This window comes from Piliocolobus tephrosceles, chromosome 9 (genome assembly GCF_002776525.5).
Source record: "Piliocolobus tephrosceles isolate RC106 chromosome 9, ASM277652v3, whole genome shotgun sequence".
Lineage (NCBI taxonomy): Eukaryota > Metazoa > Chordata > Mammalia > Primates > Cercopithecidae > Piliocolobus > Piliocolobus tephrosceles.
The window spans coordinates 111334321-111350547 of NC_045442.1; the positions used below are offsets into that span (position 1 = coordinate 111334321).

The window sequence follows — 16227 nt, forward strand, 5'->3', positions numbered from 1 at the left end:
ACTCCAGGAGGAAAAAATGAGATTTAATCATTACTCCCCGTCTTTCATTTCGGTAGGTCAGCAGGGGAAGGCATGCCACAAGTATTGGAAATTCAGTTTCTGAACAAGAATAGCCTTCTTCTCCCCAACTATTACTAAAAGATATGAATGGACGGGTTTTAGAACTGGCAAGATATGGGTTCAAAAAGGGAGAAGAAATTTAATTATAGCCATTATGTTCCCCTTGGTACAATCACATTCTACGAATCCAAAATGTATTTAATACAGCTTATAATACAACGATTCAGCTACTTAGAACTCTAATAGCTAACTGAAGGTTACCACTACCAATCACAGGCATAATTACCTAAACTACTTCCTTTTCAACTCAGAAAGGTGCTACTAATTCTTCTAGACAGAGAGGATATTATTTGGTTTCATAGTAAACTTAAAAGATCTCTTATTGTCTGACATTTTGGTGCACAGAACCCAGAGAGAAACACTACCATGATGTCTGCCATCTAGACCTTTCCTTGAACTCATAGAATGTTAGAGCTCAAAAGGACCACAGAGACCAAAGTAGCCAAAACTCCACAGGGAGAAACCCAAGAGCAAGGGAAATGTAGCATTGTGTTCATTTTATTGAATTGCTGTAGGCTTAAAAAAAAATTTCATGTACATAAAGGGCTGAGTGTGGACACCCTCCTGCCCTCCACACAATGTTTAATAAGCACATCTAAGCAGTATTGTCATCATCACTGTAGAAAATATCTCTTTTTGTAATACTGTTGTCCCTACTAGCCATTGGCTAGTACTCAAAATGTGTTTATTGACTGATTGAATGAGTGGATGAATGAATGAATTGTTGACAGTCTTTCTGGAATAAGCATCATCGGACCAGGCAAAATTAAGTAATGAAAAAACTACTGTGCAAGGAAGAATCCAGGACTCCTGGGCTGGAATTCTTTCCAGTAGGTTTGCTGGTTGTATGATCCGGCATAATTCTAAAAAGTCTCAGTGCTTTTGTTACCCTATATTTTAAATGGGAATGAAAATATCCTGCCTGCAAAAGCAGACAGCTTTTCTGGAGAATGTGTCAGGCTCTAAGACCTATGGCTTTAGGCAAAGCTGCACAAAGCAATTTTACTTGCTTTATTTATATATCCTGCTTAATTACCAAAAATATACGAGGCAGTTTATAACCCAGGTAAGCAATAAAACTTTATGACAACCAGATAAGACCTCCTAGCACAACACTTAGGTCAATGTCAGATACCTGCGTTTTCCTTGTACTTGCTATAGTAGCTCTTAGCAAGTTACACGCCTGACGTAGCTATGCAAACACAAAGAGTCACGTAGGAACCGCTGAAAACCCATGCAAGATCTGTGTTAGAATGTCAACCTAGATAAGAAATGGTAGCAAACATCATGCAGAGAATAGATTAAATGATTCCAGATAAAAAATGGTATTTTAAAAACATACACACTAAGGGAATGGTGTCAACCAGAGGCATATCAGTCTTCCAAAATGTAAATCAGAAAAAAGAAACACCTACAACTTCAAAGGATTTGTCTTCATTAAAATCTTCAAAACAGAATTTCAAAGCAGCTCTTGGTTTCTTTTAAATAAGTGTTACTTCTTCCTCTTTGATATTAGTTTTTACCATTTTTTAGATATTTATAACATAGGACAAAACAGAACTTTCTGGAATATCCATTAGCACCCTCCCTCCCCTTTTAAATTAGCTTTTGGGATCCTGGCACAGAACAGAAAGTAAATGGAATGCCTAACACTGGGGAGCCTTCTGCATGGGATTCTACTTCTCACCTTCGTCAAAGTTGCTTTCCTATTTTAGTTCCTGCCTTCCTTCTCTAGAAAACAAATGAAAAGGAACTCCAAAACTTAGAAACGATGAAGTCTCCATTTCCCACTTAAGTTGAAATTTGAGAAGTCTGACGAATGTGTCAAACTCTTGTTTTAGTAGTGAACATTCAAGCTCATCCTTTAGTAAGATTATTAGGAAACAGTAAATTTAGCAGACAGGTAGGAGACAAGCATATATCCTTACTCTAGCACTTACAAGGTTTGGTCTCTAGACAGCTGAGGTTTGATTTTTTACCCCATTGTTTAGCAGCATTTTACGATTTTGTATCTCTCCCTTGCTGTCACCACTGACAGCTATTACAGTCAAATGTTGACAAACCTCCATCTCTGTGCCTCCTAGTATTTGCTACCTCAAACTTGGAAAACAGATCACTTGCTTGCTCTAATTGTGTTTGCAAAGAGTAAACAGGATCTCAGGAAAAACCTGAGGGGTTTTCTAATGAGAACATTTGTCAGCTTTAGGGCCTGGCATCCGTGAATATCCATTTGGTTGCTTCTTTTGGTTGGCATTTTAAACCTAATTCTTTCTCTCTGGTTATGTCATGAATAAACAAGGCTACCTGGTCGTGCATAGAGGAAATCCTATTATGTGTTCATAATTCGGTAGTACATGGCTCATCAAGACTGAAAAGTATGAAACTGAGTTAGATTTTGATCCCACTTCTAAATGATTTTTAGAGAAGATCATTATCTGTATTGTAAATTACTCCTATGCATTTCACAGACTTTCAAACTCATACAAATATTTTAAATTACTTTTTTTTTTTTTTTTTTTTTTTGAGGCGGAGTCTCGCTCTGTCGCCCGGACTGGAGTGCAGTGGCCGGATCTCAGCTCACTGCAAGCTCCGCCTCCCGTGTTTACGCCATTCTCCTGCCTCAGCCTCCCGAGTAGCTGGGACTACAGGCGCCCACCACCTCGCCCGGCTAGTTTTTGTATTTTTAGTAGAGACGGGGTTTCACTGTGTTAGCCAGGATGGTCTCAATCTCCTGACCTCGTGATCCGCCCGTCTCAGCCTCCCAAAGTGCTGGGATTACAGGCTTGAGCCACCGCACCCGGCCTTAAATTACTCTTTAAATCAGCACCAAAACAAATTACTCAGAAACAAGATGAAGGAATATATGTGACATACTTTTTCCCTTTCCAGCTGTAGTAAAAGCAAAAACAATAAGAGGGATCTTTGAATAGTCTGGCTGAACAGATTGTTTGTTTTCTGTCTACTGTATGTTAAGTAAACACTGATGGAAAAACCTTCAACGATCATTTTCCCCAACATATTTGGCTATAGTCATTAATCACACAGCTCACGGAAACACTAAACCCACCTCTTGATTCCCATTGGAATATAAGAAGAGGAAGCTTTGAAAACACATTTCTGTAAATACAATTGATCTTAACACATTCTTATGATATTTTATTTGATCTTAATAGCAGATAAACTATTATAATAGGAAGTTCTTCATTGTTTTTCCAATAAACATTATTAGGAAACCCCACAGTGTTCAGTTAATCTGAAAGTAGAACAGGAAATTCATGTGTATCCTCATATTATACTTCGCAAACCTTGCAGGTCTCTCTGTTGTCATCATATATTATAATATAACATAAAAGTAAAAGGGAAGAAAGCTGTGCTTGGAAGGGTATGTTTCTGTATTATACTAATGATTTTATTAAAATACCTTGCATTTAACTAACAGTTACTTGCTGAAAACATCTGAACATTTTTTGAGTTTTACATACAAAGCACACACGTAATACATGTGAAACCACCAAAAAGTAACTGCATAAATTGATATGCATCTTATGTCATTAGGATCCATCTTTACTGCACCTTTTGACAAACACTTTGACCTGCACTTTTCAAGTGAAGCAAATCACTACTGTAAATCCTCTGAAACATTCATAGTGTTCATTGAAAGCAGATTGGCTGGATAGATGCATCTGAGACTAGATGAAAATATTTGGCTAAGATAGACTGCCATACGTCTTTGCATCTCAATTCACTGTAGAACCAAAGATAAAATTCTATAGAAAATAGCTATATCCTTAGGTATGTCGATAAACTGGACTACCCCAGCTTTGAGGTTTTAACTGGCAGCATTACAGACTAAGGTAGCTACAGAAGATAAAGCTTACAGAATGCTTGGTCCAGAGACACTAAGGAGTTGAATGGGACTAGACACCCTATTTTATTAAAGCTCTGAGGAAGACTTTTGTGTCTCCTAGGTTGAAGTTTGCCTCATATTCTATTCCCACCATAGGTGCTGATACGGCTTGACTGTGTCCCCACCCAAATCTCATCTTGAATTCCCATGTGTTGTGGGGGGGTCTGAGTGGGAGATCATTGAATCATGGGGGCAGGTCTTTCCCATGCTGTTCTACTGATAGTGAATAAGTCTCATGAGATCTGATGGTTCTGTAAGGGGAGTTGCCCTGCACAACCTCTCTCTGCCTGCTGCCCACCATGTAAGATGTGACTTGCTCCTTCTCGCCTTCCCCCATGATTGTGAGACCTCCTCAGCCACATGGAACTGTAAGTCCATTAAACCCCCCTTTCCTGTATAAATTACCCCATTTCAGATATGTCTTCATTAGCATGGTGAAAATGGACTAATACAGGTGCCTTAGGTCACATTTCCATCATCTTTTGTCTCCTGGCTTCCTAGCCTGTTTGTTTATTTGTTTGTTTTAGAGACAGAGTATTGCTCTGTCACTTGGGCTTTAAGTGCAATGGCATGATCATAGCTCACTATACCATCAAATCCCTGGGCTCAAGTGACCTTCCCACCTCAGCCTCCTGAGTAGCTAGAATTACAGGTGCACACCACCATGCCCAGCTAATTTTTAATTTTATTTTTTGTAGAGATGGGGTCTTGCTTTGTAGCCCAGGTTGGCCTCAAACCCCTGGCCTTGAGTGATCCCTCAGCCTCAACCTTCCAAAAATGCTGTGATTACAAGCATGGGCCTCCATGCCTGGCTAATTTTTAATTTTTATAGAGATAGGGGGTCTCATTTTGTTGCCCAGGCTGGTCTTAAACTCTTGGCCCCAAGCAATTCTCCCACCTTGGCCTCCCAAAGTGCTGGGATTATAGAAGTGAACCACCATGCCCAGCCCTATCTAGTGTTATGTTGTCAAATTCTTCCTTTTCCAATCTTTTCTCCACTTGCTACTGGAGGCACCTTTCAAATTTTTCACTTCACTTTTCTGACAAGCCTTGAGTGACTCCTTATATCCACTCAACTACAAGACACTCCATCCTCTTGTTCCAGCTACTTTCCTATCTCCTCCTTCTCCCCATCATGCCTATGCTCCCACCACACAGAATTTAATAATCTCTTTACCTACAATGAATATAGTTACTGTCGCATGGATGAAAGCCTTTACCTTACCCCAGGACTTTGGGAAAACTGATAACTCCTTCAAGATTCAGCTCAATATTGTCTGTTTAAATGAACTTCCCTTGACTCCTCCAGGCTGAGTTAATTGAGTTTTCTTCTATAATCCAGTAACTCCTTTGCCTGACTCCTTCAACACTCTTATGTCTACCACCACTGGAATGTGAGACTGTGCAGAGGAGAGTTAACACAGCAGGCATGAGACTGCTATCCGTAGAAACGTGCTATTTGCAAGGCTGGCCCATGGCTGGCATCTGGAAATTTAGATTTAGGGAGGGTTCCCATCATTCCGTAACTGCTAAAACTGGCTCACAGTGCCTAAACTGGGCAAACAATAGGATTTATGCTGAACACCTTTTTCCTTCTGGGAGTCTGGAATTCTGCTAAGGTAGTTTATATGACCAGCCCACAGTAAGACTTTGGGACTGAATTTTTAATGAACTGCTGGGATAGATGAGATTTCACACTCTGAACGTGTTATAACAGTTCATTGCTGAAAACTTAAAATGCATACCGTGTGTGTGGAAAGGACTCTTGGAAACATGGCCCTCGTTCCCCTGGACATTGATTGCCCCATGTGCCTTTTCCCTGTACCAATTTTGCTTTGTCTCCTTTTGCTGTAATAAATCATAACCACGAGCATGACTATAATGATGAGTCTTGTGAATCCCACCAGCAAATCTCCAAAGCTGGGGCAGTCTTGGGGACCACTGACACAGAGATGTCTCAAAATAGAGACTCTAGCTTATTTATATTTTTTGTCCCATCAATACAAGCATGGACATTGGTATATAATAGGTATCTAAAGTTGTTTAATAAAAATTCAATGAGGCCTAGTGCGGTGGGTTACGCCTGTAATCCCAGCACTTTGGGAGCAGAGGTGGGTGGATCACCTGAGGTCAGGAGTTCAAGACTAGGCTGGCTAACATGGTGAAACCCTGTCTCTACTAAAAATACAAAAAATTAGCCGGGCATAGTAGCACATGCCTGTAATCCCAGCTACTTGGGAGACTGAGGCAGGAGAATTACTCGAACATGGGAGGTGGAGGTTGCAGTGAGCCAAGGTCGTGCCATTGCATTCCAGCCTGGGTAACAGAGTGAGACTGTCTCAAAAAAAAAAAAAAAAAAAAAAAAAATCAACAAATGAATGATTAACCAGGTTAACAGTTGATCTGAGATGGTGTCTTAAAAGTTTATGTATGAAACCTCTTGTCTAACTTATTAAGATTTTAGACTGAGTACAGTGGCCTATGCCTTTAATCCCAGCACTTTGGGAGGTTGAAGCAAGCAGACTGCTTGAGACAAGGAGATGGAGACCTGCCTGGGTAACACAGCAAAACCCCATCTCCACTATAACTGCAAAATTTAGTAAATTTTGGTGAAAAACATTTGGGTATGGTGGTGTGTGCCTGCAGTTCCAGCTACTTGGGAGGCTGAGGTTGGGGGATTGCTTGAGCCCAGGAGGCCAAGGCTGCAGCGAGCCATGATGGCACTACTGCATTCCAACCTTCCAGCCTGGGTGACAGCAAGAAGTGATCTCAAAAAAAAAGAAAAAAAAAAAAGAAAGAATGTAATCATGTCTCCGAGTAGTCAGAGAAAATGGTAGAAAAAAAAAGAATACAATGGGAAACAACCTATAAAAGCTTCTAGTTAACCAAGATGATCTTAACCCCACAATAGCTCACTGGCCAGTTGGGTAATGTTTAGCTTCACTTATGATTGCAGTTCATCATCTCTGTTCTTTGTGGTTAATGAAATCAGTAAGAAATACAACACATGTCTTTGGAGAATGTGGGCATGGCCCGGTGAGATTGAAGGCTATGAACTAGATGAAAAAAAGAACAATTTTAAGTTAAAACTAGAAAATGAGCAGAGAATGACCCTGGAAGTTCGAGGCATAAGGGTTCAATCTCGGAGGCAGCAGATAATTAGAACCATGCAGGCCTATGACCAAGATGCAAGTGCCCTGCCCATTCCCCATTCTCTGTCCATACCCTTCTCTGCCTTTGAAGTGATTGCAGGAATTTGGGCCATTGTAGGGTGTTGTTTTGGTGAAAAACATTTGGCAATTTAAACATATATATATATATATATATAAAATGAAACAGAATGGGAAAATCCAATTAAGCAGGCACTCAATCCAAAATACACACTTGGCCAGGCACTGTGGCTCACGCCTGTAATCTCAGCACTTTGGGAGGCCGAGGTGGGTGGATCACCTGAGGTCAGGAGTTCGAGACCAGCCTGGGAACATGGTGGAAGCCAGTCTCTATTAAAATACGAAACTTAGCCGGGTGAGGTGGCATGTGTCTGTAATCCCAGCTACTTGGGAGGCTGAGGCAAGAGAATCCCTTGAACCCGGGAGGCAGAGGTTGCAGTGAGCTGAGATCGCACCACCACACTCCAGTCATGGATACAGAGTGAGATTCCATTTCACAAACAAACAAATAAATAAATAAATAAAACAAAAATACACACTTAACTGATTTACACTTTTAAATTGTAATGGTTTATGGTTTTACTATTACATAAAAGAGTAAAGAGACATTGTAATTTTAGGTGTAATGATTATATATTATCCTATGGAAAATAAAAAGCATGCCAAGCCTAATGAGCCATCATTAATAAAATTTAAGACAACTTTAAGGTATTGCTACATCTTTACTAAAGTATTAAAAATAAATAGAATAAAACTGTATTAATGGTTATAAAACAAAGGTATTTTACACATTGCTTCAAATGATAGTTTAATAATGATAACAATAACCCTCATTTAGGGTTAGTAATTGGCTTGGGCTTGGCATGAATTATTATCCCATTTTACATATAAGGGAATTGACGTATGAGAGAAGTACAGTGATGGTTCTGGGAGGCAGCCAGAGCCGAGTCGTGAGGCTGGGTCTTAATTTCTGTCTAATCTGCCTCTGATTAATCACTCAGAGGATCAGTTTAGCAATCTGTCACAAAGCCTAGTGATATAATGCAAGAAAAAATCAAAGGAGAAAAAATAATCTAGGCCAAGTGTGCTATTTAAAACAGCAAAAATCTGTAAACAATTCAGCATGGAAAAGCAAATAAGAAATAGGATATCCCATCATGCTGACTCTGTTAATAGAAGGAAATGAAATGTTGTTAAGATAAAAACAGAGCAAAAGTAATAGCACAGTAATATTGGTTATTGTTTCCTATTATATATTGAAATACTTGGAAAGTACTTTAAAACAATTAATCTTTGCATTAATTGAGGGTTTTCTATTAACTGTCTAGTAGGAATTTAAAAAGAAAAATTCAAGACGATTTTAGCATTTGTTATACTGTGATGATGATAACCTCTTATCTTATAATAAAAGGAAAATGATCAAAGAACTCAGAGTGTCCACTGAATTTTCATATAAAATCTGTGTGATTTATTTAAGGAATAGGCTTCTTTCCACAGGAGCCACAATCCACAGATAACCTATGAATAGAAAAAGAGCATTTAATTACATCTGAAAATCTATTTTATAATAAGATTCTTGTGATTTTTCACAAAGAACATTGCATCGTAAACCCAGAAACCACATAAAATGTTTAGGATGTAACCTCCCACCATTGGTAAAATGAGAGGGTGCAGCTTTATAGCCGTATGGTCCTTCCCACCTACAAAAAGTCTCCTATTCTGCAGTTTAGCTAAGTATCTTGTTTGTGTACTTTAGGCTCTTTGGGGTCATATATTAAATATTCTACATTCATTTTCAAGTTTCCTATTTGTGAAATTCATGTATTATGGTAATACGTGATATTATGGTGCATGATAATAATTTGTGAAAATGCATGTATCAACAATCAACTAAAACCTCTTAGTAAAACACTTTCACACTGCTATTCATCTTTAGTCATCTCAAACTGCTCTTGTTTCCTATATTGGGCTAATTTTATAATGAGGGCTCCGAACTAACAGCTAAGTCACATGAAAAGTTTGAGTCCGCCAACCAGGGGAGACGGAAAATTCTGTAAACAAGGACCAATTATGGCCAACAGCCTCACTATGGAAAATATGAAATGACTGCGCAGAAGAGGCCAGATGTAATCAATTCTTAATGGTTCCCAGTGTGAGAGATGATCTGCAAATGTCTAGGGCCCAAATCACTGAGGGCCTTCTGTTAAATCCAGGCTTCCAGATGTCTGATAGACTCAATCTCATTCCATATTGTCATAACACTATATTCAGTTTGTGGGATCGGAATTCGTAATGGTGCAACGTTGAGTCCAGGCTGACTTACTCAATGACCACAGACAACAGCCAATAGATGTACCTCTGTCTGATTATGTTTTATAAATTGCATATGATTTAAATCAGATAAATCATACCATTATCATCAACTTACCCAGTTCCCATTCTGATTAATCCAAGCTAGTATTAGCAGTGAAATATTTTGATATGAAAATCTTGTTTCTCTAGGTAAATGTATGATTTTGAGTTAAAAAAAAATCACTTTTCATTTAGCCTGTTTCCTCAAAATGGTAGAACTTTAAGCCAAAAAAAAAAAAAAAAAAAAAAAAAGGGAAAATGGTGAGAAATAGAAATTTCAACATCAGTATAAATTTAACAAATACTGGATATTCACAAACTGAATCATACTTTTTTTTTTTGAGACAGAGTTTCAATCTTGTTGCCCAGGCTAGAGTGCAATGGCACGATCTCAGCTCACTGCAACCTCCGCCTCCCAGGTTCAAGCAATTCTCCTACCTCAGCCTCCTAAATAGCTGGGATTACAGGCATGTGCTACCACACCCGACTAATTTTGTATTTTTAGTGGAGTCGGGGTTTCTCCATGTTGGTCAGGCTGGTCTCGAACTCCCGACCTCAGGTGATCCGCTGGCCTCAGCCTCCCAAAGTACTGGGATTACAGGCATGAGGCCCTGTGCACAGCCTGAATCATACTTTAAATACTATTTCACTCCACTGAATTTAGCAAGATTTTTTTCACTTTTTTGGGAATAAAACATTTAAATTTGGATATCAACTACTATTCATCCAACTAGCAGTTTTGAAATAAGTACCCAAGAATTTCTAAAATGCTATATGAATGTCTGAATCCTGACATTACTTTCCTAAATAACTTTCCCTAATTAAATTTCACGATTGCATATATTTACACTGATTACATAATTTAACTAACATTGTAAATAATCCACAATCAACAAAACTACATTAAAAAAAGAAATCGAGACAGTAAAAACTGTACTAAAATTAGATTTCCAGTTTTGTGATATATTCCTTAAACTTACAAACAACCAGTTAAGAATTAAGCACTAAAATGAGATAGAAATTCACATTTCAGAAGTAATCTATCAACACCTGTAGATTAGTTGCGCTCTGACACTTTTAGAATCCAATGGCTTCTCTTTCCCTTTATTTTTGAATTACATTTTTATAAAAGGTTTTTATTTTTTTTATTTTTTTTTCTTCCTTTTTTTTTTTTTATTATACTTTAAGTTCTAGGGTACATGTGCATAACGTGCAGGTTACATATGTATACATGTGCCATGTTGGTGTGCTGCACCCATCAACTCGTCAGCACCCATCAATTCATCATTTATATCAGGTATAACTCCCCAATGCAATCCCTCCCCCCTCCCCCCTCCCCATGATAGGCCCCAGTGTGTGATGTTCCCCTTCCCGAGTCCAAGTGAGCTCATTGTTCAGTTCCCACCTATGAGTGAGAACATGCGGTGTTTGGTTTTCTCTTCTTGTGATAATTTGCTAAGAATGATGGTTTCCAGCTGCATCCATGTCTCTACAAAGGACGCAAACTCATCCTTTTTTATGGCTGCATAGTATTCCATGGTGTATATGTGCCACATTTTCTTAATCCAGTCTGTCACTGATGGACATTTGGGTTGATTCCAAGTCTTTGCTATTGTGAATAGTGCCGCAATAAACATACGTGTGCATGTGTCTTTGTAGTAGCATAATTTATAATCCTTTGGGTATATACCCAGTAGTGGGATGGCTGGGTCATATGGTACATCTAGTTCTAGATCCTTGAGGAATCGCCATACTGTTTTCCATAATGGTTGAACTAGTTTACAATCCCACCAACAGTGTAAAAGTGTTCCTATTTCTCCACATCCTCTCCAACACCTATTGTTTCCTGATTTTTTAATGATTGCCATTCTAACTGGTGTGAGATGGTATCTCATTGTGGTTTTGATTTGCATTTCTCTGATGGCCAGTGATGATGAGCATTTTTTCATGTGTCTGTTGGCTGTATGAATGTCTTCTTTTGAGAAATGTCTGTTCATATCCTTTCCCCACTTTTGGATGGGGTTGTTTGTTTTTTTCTTGTATATTTGTTTGAGTTCTTTGTAGATTCTGGAAATGAGCCCTTTGTCAGATGAGTAGATTGCAAAAATTTTCTCCCATTCTGTAGGTTGCCTGTTCACTCTGATGGTAGTTTCTTTCGCTGTGCAGAAGCTCTTTAGTTTAATGAGATCCCATTTGTCAATTTTGGCTTTTGCTGCCGTTGCTTTTGGTGTTTTAGACATGAAGTCCTTGCCCATGCCTATGTCCTGAATGGTACTACCTAGATTTTCTTCTAGGGTTTTTATGGTATTAGGTCTAACATTTAAGTCTCTAATCCATCTTGAATTAATCTTCGTATAAGGAGTAAGGAAAGGATCCAGTTTCAGCTTTCTACTTATGGCTAGCCAATTTTCCCAGCACCATTTATTAAATAGGGAATCCTTTCCCCATTTCTTGTTTTTCTCAGGTTTGTCAAATATCAGATGGTTGTAGATGTGTGGCATTATTTCTGAAGGCTCCGTTCTGTTCCATTGGTCTATATCTCTGTTTTGGTACCAGTACCATGCTGTTTTGGTTACTGTAGCCTTGTAGTATAGTTTGAAGTCAGGTAGCGTGACGCCTCCGGCTTTGTCCTTTTGACTTAGGATTGTCTTGGCAATACGGGCTCTTTTTTGGTTCCATATGAACTTTAAAGCAGTTTTTTCCAATTCGGTGAAGAAACTCATTGGTAGCTTGATGGGGATGGCATTGAATCTATAAATTACCTTGGGCAGTATGGCCATTTTCACAATATTGATTCTGCCTATCCATGAGCATGGTATGTTCTTCCATTTGTTTGTGTCCTCTTTGATTTCACTGAGCAGTGGTTTGTAGTTCTCCTTGAAGAGGTCCTTTACATCCCTTGTAAGTTGGATTCCTAGGTATTTTATTCTCTTTGAAGCAATTGTGAATGGAAGTTCATTCCTGATTTGGCTCTCTGCTTGTCTGTTACTGGTGTATAATAATGCTTGTGATTTTTGCACATTAATTTTGTATCCTGAGACTTTGCTGAAGTTGCTTATCAGCTTAAGAAGATTTTGGGCTGAGACGATGGGGTTTTCTAAATACACAATCATGTCATCTGCAAACAGGGACAATTTGACTTCCTCTTTTCCTAACTGAATACCCTTGATTTCTTTCTCTTGCCTGATTGCCCTAGCCAGAACTTCCAACACTATGTTGAATAGGAGTGGTGAGAGAGGGCATCCCTGTCTTGTGCCAGTTTTCAAAGGGAACTTTTCCAGTTTTTGCCCATTCAGTATGATATTAGCTGTGGGTTTGTCATAAATAGCTCTTATTATTTTGAGGTACGTTCCATCAATACCGAATTTGTTGAGCGTTTTTAGCATGAAGGGCTGTTGAATTTTGTCAAAAGCCTTTTCTGCATCTATTGAGATAATCATGTGGTTCTTGTCTTTGGTTCTGTTGATATGCTGGATTACGTTGATTGATTTGCGAATGTTGAACCAGCCTTGCATCCCAGGGATGAAGCCCACTTGATCATGGTGGATAAGCTTTTTGATGTGCTGCTGAATCCGGTTTGCCAGGATTTTATTGAGGATTTTTGCATCGATGTTCATCAGGGAGATTGGTCTAAAATTCTCTTTTTTTGTTGTGTCTCTGCCAGGCTTTGGTATCAGGATGATGCTGGCCTCATAAAATGAGTTAGGGAGGATTCCCTCTTTTTCTATTGATTGGAATAGTTTCAGAAGGAATGGTACCAGCTCCTCCTTGTACCTCTGGTAGAATTCAGCTGTGAATCCATCTGGTCCTGGGCTTTTTTTGGTGGGCAGGCTATTAATTGTTGCCTCAATTTCAGAGGCTGCTATTGGTCTATTCAGGGATTCAACTTCTTCCTGGTTTAGTCTTGGAAGAGTGCACACGTCCAGGAAATTATCCATTTCTTCTAGATTTTCTAGTTGATTTGCGTAGAGGTGTTTATAGTATTCTCTGATGGTAGTTTGTATTTCTGTGGGGTCGGTGGTGATATCCCCTTTATCATTTTTTATTGCGTCTATTTGATTCCTCTCTCTTTTCTTCTTTATTAATCTTGCTAGCGGTCTGTCAATTTTGTTGATCTTTTCAAAAAACCAACTCCTGGATTCATTGATTTTTTGGAGGGTTTTTTGTGTCTCTATCTCCTTCAGTTCTGCTCTGATCTTAGTTATTTCTTGCCTTCTGCTAGCTTTTGAATGTGTTTGCTCTTGCCTCTCTAGTTCTTTTAATTGTGATGTTAGAGTGTCCATTTTAGATCTTTCCTGCTTTCTCTTGTGGGCACTTAGTGCTATAAATTTCCCTCTACATACTGCTTTAAATGTGTCCCAGAGATTCTGGTATGTTGTATCTTTGTTCTCATTGGATTCAAAGAACATCTTTATTTCTGCTTTCATTTCGTTATGTACCCAGTAGTCATTCAGGAGCAGGTTGTTCAGTTTCCATGTAGTTGAGCGGTTTTGATTGAATTTCTTAGTCCTGAGTTCTAGTTTGATTGCACTGTGGTCAGAGAGACAGTTTGTTATAATTTCTGTTCTTTTACATTTGCTGAGGAGTGCTTTACAGAGAACGCCACAAAGATACTCCTCCAGAAGAGCAATTCCAAGACACATAATTGCCAGATTCACCAAAGTTGAAATGAAGGAAAAAATCTTAAGGGCAGCCAGAGAGAAAGGTCGGGTTACCCACAAAGGGAAGCCCATCAGACTGACAGCAGATCTCTCGGCAGAAACTCTACAAGCCAGAAGAGAGTGGGGGCCAATATTCAACGTTCTTAAAGAAAAGAATTTTAAACCCAGAATTTCATATCCAGCCAAACTAAGTTTCATAAGTGAAGGAGAAATAAAATTCTTTACAGATAAGCAAATGCTTAGAGATTTTGTCACCACCAGGCCTGCCTTACAAGAGACCCTGAAGGAAGCCCTAAACATGGAAAGGAACAACCGGTACCAGCCATTGCAAAAACATGCCAAAATGTAAAGACCATCGAGGCTAGGAAGAAACTGCATCAACTAATGAGCAAAATAACCAGTTAATATCATAATGGCAGGATCAAGATCACACATAACAATATTAACCTTAAATGTAAATGGACTAAATGCTCCAATTAAAAGACACAGACTGGCAAACTGGATAAAGAGTCAAGACCCATCAGTCTGCTGTCTTCAGGAGACCCATCTCACATGCAGAGACATACATAGGCTCAAAATAAAAGGATGGAGGAAGATCTACCAAGCAAATGGAGAACAAAAAAAAGCAGGGGTTGCAATCCTAGTCTCTGATAAAACAGACTTTAAACCATCAAAGATCAAAAGAGACAAAGAAGGCCATTACATAATGGTAAAGGGATCAATCCAACAGGAAGAGCTAACTATCCTAAATATATATGCACCTAATACAGGAGCACCCAGATTCATAAAGCAAGTCCTTAGAGACTTACAAAGAGACTTAGACTCCCATACAATAATAATGGGAGACTTCAACACTCCACTGTCAACATTAGACAGATCAACGAGACAGAAAGTTAACAAGGATATCCAGGAATTGAACTCATCTCTGCACCAAGCGGACCTAATAGACATCTATAGAACTCTCCACCCCAAGTCAACAGAATATACATTCTTCTCAGCACCACATCACACTTATTCCAAAATTGACCACATAATTGGAAGTATAAAAGGTTTTTATAACTCACAAAAGCAAATTCTAGATAAAGTAGAAGGCTCTCTGCTTTAAGTAGTTGCTAAAATATATATTTAGAATAAATTCCTTCTAAGGATGTGGCCTACTTTAGTGTAAGACTAAGAAAAATACCTGAATTTCATAAAATAATTGAAAAACAATGTCTTTCATATAGGACAACAAGTTCTTGCCAGGATTTTGCTAAAAATTATGTTTGATAGATAGCCACTAATGCTCAGGAGAAAGTAATAAGAGAGAAATCATGTTCTTTATTTTATAAATAAGCAACACCTGAAGAATATGGACTTAACATGGTGCGGTTCAAAAAGTCATTAAATGATGAATTTCATTGTATAAATAAAAAAAATCCTTACAGTAAAGTAAGCATGACCTCATTCTAATTAAAAACGTTGGCCAGGTGTGGTGGCTCACACCTGTAATCCCAGCACTTTGGGAGACTGAGTCGGGCGGATCACAAAGTCAGGAGTTTGAGACCAGCCTGGCCAACATGGCGAAACCTCGTCTCTACTAAAAATACAAAAATTAGCCGGGTGTGGTGGCGAATGCCTGTAATCACAGCTACTTGGGAGGCTGAGGCAGGAGAATTGCTTAAACCCAGGGGATGGAGGTTGCAGTGAGCCAAGATCATATCACTGCACCCCAACCTGAATGACAGAGCAAGACTCCATCTCAAAAAAAAAAAAAAAAATTCACATAAGTAAATAACTTGAAGGGCTTTAAAAATTATTAAATTAAAATACTTTTTAAAAAATATAAAAAACAAATCATTAAAAAGGAAATAAGAAAACAATTAAAATATTATTCTGTCCTGGGTGCAGGGCTCAGAGTTATCACCTTAATGAATATCCTTCCAGAATATTTCTCTTCAAGCCTGCACATGTCTTCAAACATACAAGTGTGCATGTGTGTACATATGTGTGTGTTCATATATGCATATAACTTGAT

At 38.6% G+C, this 16227-nt stretch overlaps 1 protein-coding gene across 1 annotated transcript in view; it reads right to left on the reverse strand.

The window, feature by feature from the left end:
• The window catches only part of PLXDC2 (plexin domain containing 2), a 472622-nt gene that overhangs the window by 285722 nt on the left and 170673 nt on the right, over positions 1-16227 (reverse strand). The gene's annotated exons all lie outside the window — the stretch shown is intronic.